This window comes from Columba livia, chromosome 1, assembly GCF_036013475.1.
Source record: "Columba livia isolate bColLiv1 breed racing homer chromosome 1, bColLiv1.pat.W.v2, whole genome shotgun sequence".
NCBI lineage: Eukaryota > Metazoa > Chordata > Aves > Columbiformes > Columbidae > Columba > Columba livia.
Genome location: NC_088602.1, coordinates 191,086,613 through 191,099,857, shown reverse-complemented (window position 1 = coordinate 191,099,857; position 13,245 = coordinate 191,086,613). Strand labels below are relative to the sequence as shown.

The following is a 13,245-nucleotide window of genomic DNA, read 5'->3' as shown; positions in this document are numbered from 1 at the left end:
AGTACAAAAATAAATGTGTTCATATATTTCACATGAATACTAAAATAACGATCAGCTGCACTGAGTGAATACTTTCTGGTTTCAGACACTCTGTTTTCCAGGACACTAGCATTTTAGTGTTTGGGTTTTCTATTTTAAGTACGTTCCTTTCTTCATGTTAAGCTACTTTGTGACAGAGCAAGAATTTGCATTTTGTCTTTATACACTGTGAGTATTCCTATTGACTTCAAGTGTCCCTGAAGTCAACAGAGCTGTTAGATACATAAGTCATCACAGTGTCAGACCTTTAAACAGTGACCATCCCCTATAGGGCTACTTATACTGAAGAATTTAGTCACTTACATATGGCACTTCTGAAAACACAGGTCACATACTCTCAGTCAGAGGTTTGAAGAGGGTTGGGAATGGACATTAAATCATTATGTGTCATTAGGGCCCACTATGAAATTCAGTCTGCTTTCTGTTTCTTTTAATGGACAGAATTTTAATGAAGTTATTAGAAAGCTTACACATGGTTAAAATTAGGATCAATAGTATAATAAACAGCATAAAAACTGTAGGAAGTGTGAATGCGTACTTACTTCTGATCATACACCTCGGACACTTGTCCTTCAGTGTTTATATGATAGTTTTATAATCTCATCATACTTTTATTATATGCATGAAAACAAAATAATTGCTATGGCAACGTGCTGAGACATAATTTATAGCAGTTCACACATGCAAACAGGTTGGCAAACATCAGGAAGAAAATGGACATTAAATTGCCTCACTGAAGAAAAAAACAAACACATGATGAAAGGAAATAAAACATATTGCTGCAGTTTGCTTGGTGCTACATGTGCCTCTGCCAGTTGTCACTGAAGTGGCTCTCTTTTGTACATAAATAAATGCAATATGCACAGTTTAAAAATTGTTTCAAACTTCCAATTTTGTTTTTAATGTTTACAACTTAATTGAAAGAGGGATAATGGCTGAATTCACATTATGTGAGACAAAGTTATTTTGTTATGGAAAGGCAACATAATAATAATATATAAAAATCAAGATAGAGAAGTAGAAGAACAGTTACAATAAATCATTCTGACACTGTGGTTAACATCACTCTGGCAAAATAAAGGAAAATGTATATTTATGCTAATTCATACATAAGTGTTTTGGGCAAGTGAAAAGAAAAAATATCTGACATAACAGTTCAGTGGGCAGTTGGAGTATTGTAAACTGGTGGCTACAATGTGGCTTTTTAGATTTAGCCACCCACTAGATGAATCCTTTATCTTTGCTTAGATGACAGGAGGTAATAAAACCTGTCTTTCCAGACATACATGTTAAATATGCATTAGCAGGCAATCTGATCAGGTGGTATGAGTACAGCATCTTTTGGACAAAGATTTTATATTGTCGTAATCCGAAAAAAACATTTGGAAAACTGCCTAATTGAAAAATACATGAAATAAAACGTTGATGCTTTGAAATAGGGATGGAAAGCTTGGATATGATCCAACATGCATTCTGATCCTGGGATTTTCCATTTTGAAACCTATACCATCTTCTTACAACTAGAAAAAATAGACAGAAAGTGGACAAAAATGAACTATATGATACATGTATACTGGTCTATATACTGAATGTTTTCAGGTAGTTTTTAGATTAACACAAATAACTACTTCAGTTAAACTAAAGACTTGCTTTTACAGCTATATAGAAATTTAGGAAGATATGCAGTCAGACCTTGAGTTCTTTATACGTACAGTTTAAGCTACATTTATTCAATGTTGCCAAATTCACGTTGCACTTAGAATTTACACTGCGTGACACTGCTGACCTAAAAGAACGGCTGAGAATGTTGCCTGAATGCTTTATATGACCTGAATGATTTAAATAACCTAGACAAATGTAAAGACTTGTGCTACTTCTTTTTTGTGTCACAGCTGAATGCAAAACTCTGCATTTTGCACCCAGGCACGACAGCTCAGCTGTGATAGCAATTTAAACACAAATTCCCCACCCAGAAATTGAGGCAAACCCTGCTCTGAAATGTGTGTAGATGGCATTGGCCATGTTACTGCTCAGTAACTGACTTTCACTAAAGCTTACATTGCTTTAATATTACAAATTTTGCAGTACCCAGATCAGAAGCTCAAGAAGTTCCTGGTGCACATCCCTGTCCCAGCTGCTCACATGCCCTTGTACCACCTCCAGGCACAGCTGAGCTGACACAAGTCTTTGTGAGGCCACGCTGTCACCAAGATCACTGAACTTCTCTGGCTTGAAAATTAGGGTTGGGATTTCTTTTTTTAATGTGTGGTATTTTTCACCATCGTTGGTTCATTGTTTCAGCCAAGAGTGCAGCCTCATGAAAGCTTGTGTTGGCACAGCTTGGGGGATAAAGGGGTCAAGAATGCTTTAAACTGTCATTGTCACTGAAACTGATATATAGTGAAGCTACATCTTGAGGAGAGCAACACATAGTGTTTTCCCATATGAAACCAATACAGTACCACATTAATGATTCTTTATCTCCAACAATACTAGATTTTTTGCCCTTGTAGTCAATGGGAATTGGATTTGCACTGCCCATAGCAAAAATTTTGTGATGATCTGGAAAAAAACAAAAAACAAACAAACAAAAAACAAATAAACAAATAAACAAAAGACACAACAACAACAACAAACCAACAACCAAACAAAAACAAAACACACACAAACCAAACAACACTAATTTTAAAAAGTTAAATGAAATGCACTAGGATAGTTTCTTACAAGGAAAATAAAACATACAATACAAATCCTATCAATTTTTTTCAAGTGTTTTTTTTTAAAAACTATTTCAAATCAGCAGTGGATGACTGAAATTGTCAGTCATCCTATGTTTCTTTGTGACTGATGGGGATCAAAAAGTGTACCATGCATTTCAGAAACTGAACAGGGATTTAATCCTAATTTAAGGTACTTTATCATATCCTAAAGGAGTAATGGAAAAACTGGTCTGGGAATTAGCTAAAGTAAACCTGAAAGATAAGGATTTACTTAAGGCCAGCCAGAATGGGTATTTGGAAAGTATGTCTTGTCAAGCCAGCACAATTTCTCAGCTGTTCATTTTGAGGTAGAGAGCCTGATAAAGATCTTTTTCATTCAGTTTTGTATTTCCATCTGCCTCTGAATTGCATACCATAAGCTGTCAGAAGCATTGAAGTTGGACTTTGCAGTGCTAATGCTTCTGTTTTTTTTTCTTGATTTTGTTTTTGTTTTTTTTTTTGTTTGTTTGTTTTTAAGAGATCTATATGATAGCAGCAAGATGTACTTTGAACAGATTATGAACTGGCTATGTGTAGATCTCAGTATGGGATCCCAGTTTAATGATGATCAGTACCCTATGTTATTCAGCACTTCCGTCATTGATCAAGAATTAAACACAATATTGATTCTAACATATTGTAGAAGTCATTCAGAAAGAACACAGATAATTAGTAGACCAAGCCAATCACATAAAATGTTCCTGTATTGCCTGGTAGATTCACAGAGTGCATTTAAATGCCACTAAATGCAAAGTAAAAAATCTAGAAAGAGGCAGACTATAGTTAGAGAATGAAGGACTATATCCTGGAAAGCTGAGATTCAGCTGGGTAATGCTGGATGAGAAACCTGACGTGTTCTCAGTGATTTGCATAACATTCTTCTGTCGTGACACAAAAAGTCATATTTATAAGACTGCATAGTCAGCTGAGGCTAGAACTGAAATGTGGCATGACATTTTCTTATTGCTATTATTTTTAAAATTACATTTACAAATCATCTGGGAAACAAGTCATAAAGATGTTAAAAGATGGAAGGAAATGCCTCACCATGAGAGACTGTAACAAGTCCATTTCTGTACTTTATAAAAGAGTCAACTAAAAGGGGATTTGACCATCTTGTGGAGAAATATACTGAAGAGTGTCTAATCCAGTAACAAAAAACTGCATCTAGACAAATTCAAATAAGGAATCAGGAGCAGTCTTCTACTATTAGCAATGATAAGTCAATGAAGGAAACTACCAAGGGAAAAGACGCATTCTGTAACTGTTGATGTCTCTGGATGATAAGTTTGACTCAAAAGACAAGATACGATTCAGCAACACCCCTGATTCAGCCAAGAGCATTGCTCTGCTGGATAGCATATCTTCATCTGTCATATCTAGGTAAAATACATGCTCCAGTGTTGCCTTTTTGCTTTAAATTGTAAAAATGCCTGCTTTCGACTCCTGAGGGCTTTTACATGCCATCAACCAAGCACAAGGAAATCCAGTGGTAACTGAACTGTTATTCTTAACATTGTTTTCAGTGCTGTTCTCCACAAGCTACAGATCTTAAATAATTTCTCACTAAGAAACATCTTCAGCCTCCTATACTGGAGATCAGAGACTGTTGGTAGACAAATGAAAGGCACTGGTCCCTTTTCAGGCTTGTCATTTCATTATTTTCTCTGAATTAGAAGACCTCCACATACTATTCTTAACAGTGATGAAATTATGACCTCCTTGAGTCTTTAATAAAACTCTATAGTTTTGAACATTGCCATGATTTTTTCATGTAGTTTTCTTGAACAGACTCTTACTGCTTTTGTGGGGAGACTTTGCACACATTTCTTTATCTCTGCTCTGTCTCCCTGCAATATTAATATCTTTTTCTAATGATTAAGATTTTCCTAAAAAGACAATGGTTCTAGAAAATACTCTATCTGTCATATTTGATAATTTAAGTATGGTATACTAAAAGGCTACAAATACCCAAATGTGTATTTTAAAACAACTGTATTGCAAGCTGAGGCATTTAACACATTGGAATACCAGTAAAACTGCTCAAATGAGCCTCAGAAAGGCTTTGGAACACAAAGTGACTCAAGGCCTGGGGTATTGTCATGGCTGGATTTGAGTTTGTCCTGGAATTCACCCCACAGAGGTTGTACAACACACACCGTGAAGGCTAGGCTGGGACATGAGTTAGAAACAAGACTATGACAGCCAGCACAAAGAGCAGAGCAGGGGACTAATATGGTCAGTAAGAAGTATTAAAGACTTTGAACAACAAGTTCTGCCTTTCCCCTGAACTTCTGCATACATGCAAGACTGGGCTTTCTGTCTGACCGCTGTTTGTGAACATACACGTCCAAAACTTTTGTCAGGCAAGGATGGCCAGATCTCCACTCTCTGACAGCTGTCCAAAAAGGAGCTGGTGGAGGTGGCACTGTTTGTCTCTTGAACTGCAAGGTTTGATGCCACCCACCACTCTATATGAAACTGTGTCACTGCAGAGAGAAATATAAAATTTCAAATGGGATTCAGGAGCACAAAAGAAGATGACTGACTCCTCCTAATGCAGAATACACCAGCCAGGGAAAGACCTTGCTCAAGAGGGCTCAACTAGAGGAACAGATGTCTAGAAATAAAAATGTCAGCATGAAGTATGATAAACTTTGGGCAGGCACTACAGTAAAATCCTCCTTCTGGATTCCTAGACTTCCTAACCCTTATGGCATTTAATTAGAGACTGCATATATCTTGAATTTATATATTGTTATTATACCTATGTCCCAACTAGAAATAGCCAGTTTTTAGGTGTACTGTCTATTCCCTGCTGTAGTCTAAGCCTGAGCTCTTTCCAAAATCCAGTTACACACCTCTCCACAGAGTTACAGTATTAATTCAGGCTGCCTGGGTAATGTGCATTGACAGAAAAGATTTCTGGCAATCTTTCCTGCCTCATACTGTCAAAAAGGCAAATGAGATACATGAGAATGGCGAGGACGTGCCAAGGTCCATTCACACTTCAAATAAGCATACCACAGAGTGTCTGCAATGTCACCAAGGCCCTCCCTTCACTCCTTTTTCTCCTTGCTAGTGATGAGGAAAATAGATTTTGAAATTACCTGGAAGCATGAATTCACACACTGGATAAATGTTTTTATAACCCTTTAAGCAAAACAGATTGGCACCTTACTCAAAAAGAAGCACTTCTAAACACAATGCTTCATTAACCAGCTAAAATGGTAACTTCTTTCCACAAATGAAGTGGTATCTCATTGAGAATTATATTATAGAAAAATGCTGTAGCTGACATTGTGCAAAACTGACAAAATATTTTGCTTTGAAAAAAGCTTGAGAATATTTATTTTTATGTTTCAGAGATTCATGCTCATGGATTCATATTTTCAAAGCCAAAAGGGACCATTACAGGTCTTGTATAACATACATCTTCGAATTAAATCTTCTACAGTTTTCAAAAGTTCCTGTTCTACCTAACACTTATCTTTCACAGAGGCATCAACTCTTGAGCTGAAGAACAACCAAGGATGTTATTTCATTTCTTTTATGTTTTCCATTTGGCTCTGATAAACTTGCAACAAATTTCTTTTCTTGAAACTTCAGTCATTTTAATGGACATTTGGAATATTCAAAATACTTGAAAGCAGACTGCACAGATTGCATACTTTCTGAAATAGCAGCTAATTTTTAAATTCTGGAGGGTTAGTGACAAAAATAAAAATAGGAAAATATATTTGCAAAGTAAAAAGCTTATACTTGGAAAGTAGCTTGGATTAAAGCCATTTGTACTCTCCATTCAAGCTTGAGTTCTTTTAATTCTTTTTTTTGCAGATATTTAGATAAATACTGATAATTAATGAGCTAGTTTGTCAGCCAGGCCCACCTTTATTCTGTGGATATGCAAAATTACATAGTCTTTCAAATTCCCAGTTGCACGTACATGCTGAAATCTAACATGTGCTTTCCTAGGAGATATTTCAAACCAGGCTTAGGTGCCAATATAAATTAGATCTCCTAATTGCTTACATAACATTATAGCAGTACGTGCAGATGCTGAGTTTGTTTTCCTTCACATTTGCACCTTTACACATTAAATTAGTCAAGGTTTCATGCACATGCTTGTTTTTGCCAAATGAGCATAAAACTTCACATACAGAAAACAAGGATGTGAGCTGAATAGCAACCAATTTAAAACTTTTGAACTGAATATGAATCTGGAAGAAAACTGTAATGAAATTTCCACTGACCAGTGGCTAGAGTAGATGTAGCTAAAGACTTTTTAGCAGTTAAATTATGTAAGCACAAAAAATTTCATGTTTCTTCTTAATTTTCATCTAACACAAATCTGTTGAGAAGCTCAAATGTTTAATCGATGTGATAATATGATTCCTATTTCTGTGTAAACTTTTATGCAAGAAAGGAATGCTAATAATTTCAGAAATGTTTTGGACAACTTTCTTACTGGTCTTAATTTGTGACTTTAAACAGGACAATAAAGGTTTAGCAATAGCTGCTTTAATATGACTTGAATACTTCATGGACCTCATCTAGGATATGGAATGCCTGGAATTCATGTACAGCCCTTCCAGCGTTGAGTGGAATGAACAAACAGAAAAGTATTTACCAACAAAAATGCATAGCCACAGTCCACCAATATATTTTCATCAGTATCTGCCTGCTAGTAGATTTTTATCTTCTGCCTGATAGATGAAATTAGACTCTGAAAAGAACTATTAATCACATTCTCCCATATGGTAATATACCAAGGGAATCAAATGCAGTTTTGTTTTCTCTATTTTTAGCACTAGTTTTCTGCATACTTCTTCCCACACTAAGGATGTTCTGAGGCATCATAAAAAAGCCATTTTCTAGAAGGTTATTTCTATTTATGCCCAGTGCATTATATTATCACTATTATTAAAATAAGGAGAGGGCATGGTAAGAATTTAAAATAAATGCATCAATACTTGTTTATTAACTCATTTCTCACACCCAATATTGAGAATTTTCTTTTTAAAAAGAAATTAAAACATGTAAATTTTCAATGTATGATTCCTCTGTGAATAATGGCCTAGAAATTATTCTAAGCAATCTACAGCTTGACTGTAAAACAATGGATTAACTATTTAGTAAAATACCTAGTAATCCTTTATCCCCACTTTCTGAACAATCTAAAACACACATAAAGTTTTACAGAATAATACACTTGAACCAGTCTATACTGGGATGAGTTTACAATGTTTAATGTGTATCCCAGATTTAGTTAACAGGAGAAAAGCACCTGGAAAAAAAAATAGTCACCTTAGCCAAAGATGTTATGCTGAGAAGGCATTTGGTGGCTGTGCAAATATGCAAAGCAGAAAAAAGCCTTATGGATATGATTTCAATTGTCTTGTCTAATGAAATAAAAGTGTTACTATCATAACAAGATGCACATGGGGAACACGGGGGAAAGCTTCCACCTAACTTGCTGTACAATCACAAATTAATTGAAAATTGTTTTGCTTTATTCCTCACACATAAATTCAGCTGAAACTAAAATGACTGAGAAAGACACTAACAAAAATTGTAATTGCAGTCTCTTTGGTAGGGAAGAAAGGTTTAGAAATCTCACATTGTGTTCAAAGATTATGTTTAGGAGCCTAAATATTGCACAGGTGTGCCTTAGAGAACATCTGCCCAGGACAATAGATTGCTATCCAGTTTAAAGAACAAGCAAAGCCTGCCATTGTTTATACCTAACATTTTAACAATGATCTCAAGGTGGGTATTATATCTGGAATGTGAAAAATATAGTCATATGGGAAGAATCAAGATTTAACAATGTATGATATTTTTATCACATATTCAATGTTTTACATAATGTTTGTTTTAATTAGATAAAATTAAGGGAAGTCACAAAAAATATATAAGGCTAAATTTTTCAGGTAATTTAGATGTAGAAGTATATGCATGCACAATTACTGGAGTTACATGAAAAATCAGATAACTGTATACACAGACACAGTGAATTATGCACATTTGCATATATAATTATCCTGTCTGTATACCTGTTAAGGTAATTGCGTACATGTACAAATTGGGCGTGCAATTGCATTTGCATTTTAAACATGCACACATATGGCTAAATAGTGACAAAATCAAGCTCAAAATCCTTAACCTGTCATTTATGAGAGACATTACTGACTTAATCAAAACACAAATAATTACAGTAATGGAAAGCACATGGAATTTCCTTTACTATATTTGTAAATCTTTGTGGGCCTGAAGAAATATTCCTTAAAAATTTTACCTGTGTGAAAATAATCTTAACCTTTGTGAAGCAGACAAGTGTGTTTTTCCATTTTACCCAGACAAATGTTATTTTGTGTGCAATATTGCAGAGAGAGTTATGGTCAGAATTAACCTTACAAGCTCCTCTCTTGTCTCCTGCTACTGCAGCAATGTGCCTTTTTGTTACTACCATCTATGCTCAATGACCAGTCCTCTGAAGGTGTAAACTGCAAGAGGATGACTAAATGTGGCCAGTATACATCTTTCCCTGTTTGAAAACGAGTGAGCCCTGTTTTTTGACTTAAATCTGCTAGTTACTTCTATTTTTCTTACTCTCATTGTTCTGTGTGAAAATTTTGTCAAGCCTAACAGAGGCAATTATGCACAGCTTCTGCACAGTTAAAGTTGGGGGAATTTTGCCACTTTCCTTAATTGAAACAAGAATGAGGTTCTAGCCTTCTCTGGATTCCTCAGCTAGCTGTATCTACCCATTTATATGTTCAAAGATCATTGCAGTAAATAAAAGCACAGTAAAATAGCTGCGGCACTAACAGAAAAACAGGGAGAAAGAGCACTGAGTAGTTTTGAAGGGGTACCAAAATATGGACTAGGAATGAATGATGTGGAATGCTCAAAAATGAGGACTGATCTTTCAATGTTTGAGTCTTCTTGTGTAGAAGGATCTGGCTTTTTGACATTTTTACTGAATAGACCAATGTACATTAAAAAAAATCTGTGCTCTAGGAATTCTGCCATTCTGTGATTCTGGCTCTAGGAATATTTTTCCTAGGGTGTATTAGAAGGGGAGTGGCTAGTAGGTTGAGAGAGGTTCTCCTTCCCCTCTACTTTGCCCTGGTGAGACCACAACTGGAATATTGTGTCCAGTTCTGGGCCCCTCAGTTCCAGAAGGACAGGGAACTGCTGGAGAGAGCCCAGCGCAGGGCAACAAAGATGATTAAGGGAGTGGAGCATCTCCGTTATGAGGAAAGGCTGAGGGAGCTGGGTCTCTTTAGTTTGGAGGAGACTGAGGAGTGACCTCATTAATGTTTACAAATATATAAAGAGTGAGTGTCATGAGGATGGAGCCAGGCTCTTCTCGGTATCAACCAATGATAGGACAAGGGGTAATGGGTTCAAACTGGAACACAAGAGGTTCCATTTAAATTTGAGAAGAAACTTCTTCTCAGTGAGGGTAACAGAGCACTGGAACAGGCTGCCCAGGGAGGTTGTGGAGTCTCCTTCTCTGGAGACATTCAAAACCCACCTGGACACATTCCTGTGTAACCTCATCTGGGTGTTCCTGCTCCAGCAGGGAGATTGGACTAGATATCTTTTGAGGTCCCTTCCAATCCATAACATTCTGTGATTCAATGTAATATTTTCTCCTCTTTCTGAGAATAATCTCAGATACTCCAAACACGTGCTAACCATTCTGTCAAAAATAGTCATATTATTTCTTCTTTCCAGAGTTTCAGTGACTGGAAGGCTACCAGCCTACCACAGATCAGATCTCTGTTGTGTAAATGAAAAAAAAAAAAAAAAAAACAACAACCCACAACCCCACGACCCCATGAGTCTGCCTCCAAAAGTCAGTTTTATTGCATTCCAAATACATTGGTTCAGCCATAACAACAAGAAACCCTCACTGGGCTTTTAATAGGCCTTTCACATATTCCTATTTGGTTTTAATATTGAGTGAATTAGCTTAAACATCTGCATTAATACACAGTTTGGAAACAGCGTTCTCTCATGTTATATCATCTTTTATTACAAAATCAGCACGCAGCATTCTCAAATGTGCCTGAACAGTGTTCTCAATATTTATGTATCACATCTCTATTATGTCAGTAATTTTACTGCTTTCATGTATATACTGGATTGTTAAGTGCTTTTAAGCATTGTTCCAAATCCTTTACTAGAGCTGTTGAATCTTCTCACAAGCATTCTGGCCAGAGGCTTAATCCTGATTGAATCCACAAGCATTCCCAGTTTATAAAAGGGCAAAGTTTCTGCCAGTATCAACTACTTGGCAGAATAGTACAGAACATGAGTGTCACTATACAATTTGAGGTGAGCAGTTCCTCTGTAACTTAAGTTTGTAAATTTTTACATTCACTTTTTTTACAAGTATATATACTCAAAAAGTCCCATAATATGTAATTCATTCATTTCATAAGATGTTGAATTCATTTAGCATAAAAACTTCAATTACACTATTGGTTGGATATTACCAGAACCAAATCACCTCTCATATACAATATAGTATATTTTTTATATTTCAATTAATGTCACAACCTACTGAAATGTGGACAGTGAGCTTGTATAACAGAGAACAGTTTAATTATTTATTCTAAAAGGTTAATGAAAATTAACACAGAAAATTCTCAGTTTTTTAGCACTTGATTTTATCCACAGAGAGGAGTTTGCATGTACAGCTCAGAATGCACATCTTTGTCCAGTGTTAAGACTGAGCCTTCCTGGAGGCTGCTTCCTTCAAAAACTGCTTTGCAAGGCTACTGAGAACACACATGAAAGAGAGCACTATGATTTTTTTTTTTTTTTAAAAAAAAAAGCTTTTATTTTCAAAGATTGATCATAAATCTAGACTTGCAAGATAATTCAGGACAATTTTCCTCCTATTCAAGTCTCATGATAAAATCAAACTTTCTGTTTTTGTAATCCTCTAGCTGTAGTAACAGAACACCGGAAAGCTGATCTTTGTCTTTTTTAATTCATGGCCTTTCAAACATTATGTTAATACCCTTTGCAGGTAAGGCCTGCATCTCTCACTCACAGTGAAACCTCTGTGATCAGAACGTTATTTTCTGTGGAGAATTATTATACTGAGTGGGAAAATGTGAAGTGTAAGTAGGAAAAAAGTAGGCAGAATGAAGAGTTTTTCATACAGGTTTTTCCTTTAAAGATACTAACATAGAACATCTGAAGAATACTGTATTGTTAATTAAGAGTTGATTCTGCATGGTAACAATATTTTCAGATTTTTCTCCTCTCATCATAATTTCTTGCTTTTGTCCAAGGAAAAGGGGCAAAGATGAATGAATACTTTGGGATCCCCAAGCTAAGATTTCTGAAAACCTTGAAACATTTTTAAAACCTTGCATTGCTTTAGTTGTGACTCTTATATACGTATATCTTAAACTATTTGTATGTACAGAGTTTTATATGTTTACCGTGAAATGCAGAAAGTTTCAGAACATTTGCATGGTCTAGGATGTCACCTTTAATAAAAATCATGTAGGAAATGAGAATCATAAAAACAGAATAACTCAAAACTACATGAATAGGATTAGGAATAAAAGCAAAAGAAGGGTGAAGATAAAAGAAAAATAATTTTAAAAGTCTTTTACTTACTGTACCATGGCCTTGATTTGTTATTTTTCCAGCCCATAATGGTCAAGAAAGGCCCAAGGGTTAGTTCATGTGCACTGGCTGGCAGATCAACATTCTTTTTCTTTGCTTTTCTTTTTTAAACAGTGAATCAAACTGAGGACAAAGGTTGGACATCTTTACAGTTAATAGAGGAAATAAATGGTTAAACTTTTACAGTAAAGGTCAATATATGACTGGTAGGAAGTATCAGATTGACAACATTGAAAACCAAAATCCTCATATAGTCACAGAATACATGTTGTTTAGCAGCAGTTACAGATACTAGTTTTATTTTTTCTGTCAGTTTGAAGTGGTACAATATCTCTGATTTCTCCAGAAAAGAGCTGCTTTGTCCAAGGAAAAAAGTTTTTTACTTTTTATATTACTAAAAAGCAAACTACCTATTACAACAATTGACAGTCCAAGTACTGCTTAGGCAAAGACATGTGCGATCACAATGATTTTTCTGATTGTCTATTTGTGCTGACTTTTCAATGCACAAGTAATAAAAAACCCCTGTTTTTAATATCCTCATGCTATCCATGGAAGATCAGAACCAACTTTTTTTAAAAAAGGTGAGGGGGGGGACAAAAAAAGAATGAAGGATAAGTAGAACTGAACGGGCAGAGTCCTAGCCAAGACCCATTTTTTTCTGAATAGGAAAAACTGATTATACAAGTTGCAAGACTGATTTACACTTCTACATGTCCTCTGGTATAACTCATATCTATTCTCAAATACTAATGCCCATAACTGACTTCATAAGTTGTTTCGCATC

At 35.6% G+C, this 13,245-nt stretch overlaps 1 long non-coding RNA gene across 3 annotated transcripts in view; it reads right to left on the bottom strand.

The window, feature by feature from the left end:
• LOC110364684 (uncharacterized) overlaps positions 1–13,245 on the bottom strand; it is a 124,461-nt gene that overhangs the window by 12,212 nt on the left and 99,004 nt on the right. For 2 of the 3 annotated variants that reach the window (XR_010469593.1, XR_010469595.1), the window contains exon 4: positions 12,450–12,581. This is a non-coding gene — a long non-coding RNA (uncharacterized LOC110364684). Of the gene's footprint in view, positions 1–705; positions 2,602–12,449; positions 12,582–13,245 lie in introns of those variants that run through there. The other variant, XR_010469594.1, reaches the window with a different exon arrangement.